The 4,705-nt window shown below is 38.2% G+C and overlaps 1 pseudogene; it reads left to right on the forward strand.

Annotated features, from left to right (window-relative positions):
* Positions 1–1,015: 1,015 nt before the first annotated feature.
* Positions 1,016–4,477, forward strand: LOC140502497 (elongation factor 1-alpha 1 pseudogene; annotated as a pseudogene).
* The last annotated feature ends 228 nt before the right edge of the window (positions 4,478–4,705 follow it).

The raw sequence follows: 4,705 nt of genomic DNA on the forward strand, positions 1-4,705 counted from the left end.
AGCAGTGTCAATGGCAGAGGGATAGCCTGCATCAAGCAACTCCACCCCCATCAAGAGAAACTATCAAAGTAGAAGAAATAAAAGGTTGGCACCTATAGAAGAATTAGAGTCAGAAAGGAAGAAAAGATAATTAGAAAAAAAAACTGGTTGGTATTTTTTTCAGACTATTCTCAATAAAGGTGAAATAGGAAGTGGCATTTTAAGCCTTGCAAAAAACATTTTGTACCCCAGTAAGGCTAGAATGAGACCTTCTCAATGTATTGGGTTAGTAGCAATGTCACTGAATTCTGTTCTAATTTTTATCCAATATCTGCTGTTTCTTTTTTCAACTTAACATTCCCATTTCTATCTGGAAATACAGGCTCTATTCCATACCTAATTCATGTTTGTACATCAAGTACCTTAGAAAAAAACTGATTCCGCTTTTGCTCTAGAAGAAAATGACTAGCAGGTAGATTTCAGAAAAACCCAAAAAAAACTTACATAAGCTGATACTGAGTGAAGTGAGCAGAACCAAGGGAACACCACACACAGAAGCAAGCAGCAATGTGCTATGATCAATTTTGACAGACTTACCTCATCTCAGCAATACAATCCTCTAAGACAACTCCAAAGGACTTATGATAGAAAATGCTATCCACATCCAGAGAAAGAACTATGGAGCCTGAATGCAAATCAAAGCATACTATTTTCTTTGTTCTTTTTTTTCTTTTTCATGGTCTTTCCCTTTTGTTTTGATTTTTCTTTCACAACATGACTAAGGTGGAAATATGTTTAATATGATTGTACATGTATAGCTTATATCAGATTGCTTGCTGTCTTGTGGAGGGAGAGGGAAGGGAGGGAAGGAAAAAAATTGGAACTCAAATTCTTATAAAAGTGACTGTTGAAAACTATTCCATGTAAATGGAAGAAGATAAAATACCATTCAGTGGAGGAAAAAACTGATTCCCCCTTTTGGGAAAATTCAAGACTATATTTTAAATGGTATTGTCTCCAGATAGCCAGAATAGGAATGCTGAGTCAATGGATGAGAGTTGGGGAACCTACTTCCCCAGTTGAGATATCAAGCTTTTCCAGCAATGAACTTAAGTGCTATTTAGCTGAGTACAGAGCAGAAACCAGTGGATACCTCAAACCCTTGTGAGTCCCACTAACAGTTGCTTCTTTGTTCTATGCTGTTTAATATGTGCAAAATTTTTTACATATATTGTCTCATGATTTCCACAAAGTGAGTAAGATAAATGCTATTATTATTATTACCATTTTACAGATAATAAATTTGATTTTCAGAGAGATTAAGTCACTAGCCCAGGATCATGAAACAAATAAGTACCTGAGGTAAGATTGGATCTAGATCTTCCTGACTCCAGGATCAACACTCTGCCCACTAATACCATGCTGCCTCACAATCTTTTCCTACTTAAAAAGAGCTCAGAGTGAGTTCTCAGGAGCATTTACACAAAGGGTATCATCCCCAGGGCTGAGTGACAACTTTACCAACCTTGCTTGACAGCACCTCCTTGTGGTTTAGCTTAATTCTCCTGTCACAGCCATGGAATTGTTAGCAAGAGTTGCTATTTAAAGTCCTTCAGAATCTGCTTTACTAGCCCTCACTCCCATCTGGAGTCTGGGCTTAGAGAGGCAACCTAGATTTGTTTCTTTTTTTGGTGGGGAGGGGGGTTGTTGGTTTTTAGCAAAGAAAGATTTCCATCAAATATCTGGATAGTTGTAAACCCTCAACACAACCATAACCTATCTCCGGCTCAGACATGTGATATATATCTAGTTCCTTTAGCTGTCTCTGACATGGAACAGGCCATCATTACTCTACTCCTATCTTCCTCCTTTGATCCTCACCCAATTGCTCTGCATCACACTACCCCCACGTTTTACTTAGATTCTTAGATTTGCAGTGATAAGTATTTTATTGATGTTACCATCTCCCTCCTTCTGCTCTTTCTATTGCTGCATTCCATTTATGAGTCACATGTCAACAAATCTCAATAACACACAGTTGCATTTTCCTCGGTGAGTTTTTTAAAAATTCCTTAAATCACTTTGTTAATGAACTATTCATCATATACTAGCATATAGACACTATTGTTGTCTTCTGTGGAAATTTATTAGCCGTTTAAGTTTGGACATTGCCTGGGGAAAGGGCAGACTTTACACTTCAATGTCCCTTAGGACCACCCTCAGTGAGTAAGAGAACTGACCCTGAGCCAAGCAGTTCATGAAGATCATCTGCTAAAGATCATCTGCTGATTTCTGAACAGCTTAGCTAGAGAGCCAATATTTAAAAATTCTCAGTGGCTGCAAATCAAGAATTAATTTATTGATTTGTTAATTATCTAGATTTAATGAGGAAAATGCTAATGAAACAAATTAAACAGAAAAGTATGTCATGAATACATTGGTGGAGCGCTAATTTTTAAACATTTACCAGCACATCACTATGCTTATATAGATGAAAGCATGCATCTTTTGAGATACAGAACTGATTATTATATCCTCATTCTTCATTTATGTCAATATATTCCTTTGCAGATGCTTGTCAAAAAATTCTCAAGATATGTAACACTGTGGGGTGGGCTTCCCATTTGAGGGCCTTGTTAGCTGCTCATATTCTGACTTCTCAGGAATATTGCTAACCAGCAAGGAAGAACAAAAAGGAAGTGTGGTCTGTAAGTGGAAATTTCTTCTATGTTACTGAATATTATTATCCAAGACTTTTTTCCCTAGCTTGCTCTTCACTGTACTGAAAGTGAGCTGCTCTTTTGTTTCAGTAGATGTGGTAGCCCTTTCTTCTTAATCAGTCACTTAAAGCCATTTGGTTCCCCTACATCATGAATAAGTCATGGTAAGGAAGGAATGGGTGTATCAGCTTTCTTTGTTTATGTGCCTCTGGATCAAAAGTATTTTCTACAAAAAACTCCACTGATAAGTACCCACCAGGTGATATCATAAGATTGAGGAGAGACTTGAGGCTATAATAGAAAGTCTGAACTGTAGCGTACCATTCAGATACTTAGTGTATCAGAGAGTATTGCTCTGAAAAGATTGCATAATGTTTCTGTTAAGAAAAAATCTTATTTAGACTACAGCTATACTTGAAGTTCTATTAAAACTTGATTATGAAACTATACAAATAGTGTTGGTTTTACCACAAGAGCATCCCTGAAAATCATAAACCTTCTGACCAATTTTCAGCATACCTTATTTTCCTATCTTATACCAAAATCTTAAAAAAAATCCTGTCCTGTTGTAGAGGTAACCCTCAGTCCTAAAAACAAGCAAAAAAGATCCCCTTTTCTCACAATGGGTTTGCCACCAGAACGCAGATGTTGTGGAAAACATGATTAAACCTCCATGAAAACGGCCAAGGAAGAGTCGCATTAACATTGTCATCATTGGACGTGTAGAGTCTGGCAAGTCCATTACCACTGGCTCCCTCATGTACACATGTGGTGGAATTGATAAGAAAGGTTCAAGGAGGAGGCTGCTGAGATGGGAAAGGGCTCCTTCAAACATGCCTGGCTCTTAGATAAGCTAAAGGATGAAAGTGATCATGTATCACTATTGATATCTCCTTGTGGAAATTTGATACCAGCAAGCATTGTATGACCATTATTGATGCTCCAGGACATAGAGACTGAGAACATGATTATAGCACATCTCAGGCTGACTGTGCTATCCGGATTGTGGCTGATTGTGTTGGTGAATTTGAAGCTGGCATCTCAAAGAATGGGCAGACCCATGAGTACGCCCTTCTGGCCTACACAGTAAGTGTGAAATAACTGATCACCGATATGAACAAAGTGGTGTCCACTAAGCCCCACTACAATCAGAGGACAAATGAGGGATGTGTCAAGGAAGTCAGTACCTATATTAAGAAAATTGGCTACAACATTGACATAGTGGTTTTTGTGCCAATTTCTGGCTGGAATGGTGACATCATACTGAAGCTAAGTTCTAATATGCCTTGTTTCAAAGGATAGAAGTTCACTCATAAGCAATGATAATAGAACTACAATTGCTTGAAGTTTTGGATTGCATCTGGCCACCAACTCATCCAAATGACAAGCCCCCTTGTGTACCCTTCTAGGATGTCTACAAGATTGGTGGTATTGGTACTTTATCTGCTGACTGAGTGGAAGCTGGTGTTCTAGAACCAAGCATGGTGATCACCTTTGCCCCAATCAATGCTATAACCAAAGAAAAAGCTGTTGAAATGCACCAGAAGTTGGAAGCTGGCCCCAAATTCCTGAAATCTGGTAATACTGATACCATTGACCTGGTTCCAGGCAAGCCCATGTGTGTGGAGAGCTTCTCTGATTGTCCTCTTCTGGGTCATTTTGCTGTTCATGATATGAGGCAGAATGTTGTAGTTGGTGTCATCAAGGCAATTGACAAGAAGGCTGCAAGAGCTGGCAAGGTCATAAAATCTGCCCAGAAGGACCAGAAAGTTGTATAAATATTCTGTATAACACCTGCCACCCCAGTTTTAATCAGTGGTGGAAGAACAGCCTCAGAATTGTTTGTCCCAATTGACCATTTAAGTTTAATAGCAAAAGACTGTTAATGGTTATAATGTACCATAAAAACTTCAGGAGGAAAGGAATGTTTTTATGGATCATTTGTTTCAGGGCAGTTTTGAGCTAGTAATTTTTTAAAATCAGTAATTCTTAAATGGAAACAACTT

This window comes from Notamacropus eugenii, chromosome 4 (genome assembly GCF_028372415.1).
Source record: "Notamacropus eugenii isolate mMacEug1 chromosome 4, mMacEug1.pri_v2, whole genome shotgun sequence".
In the NCBI taxonomy this organism is placed as follows: domain Eukaryota; kingdom Metazoa; phylum Chordata; class Mammalia; order Diprotodontia; family Macropodidae; genus Notamacropus; species Notamacropus eugenii.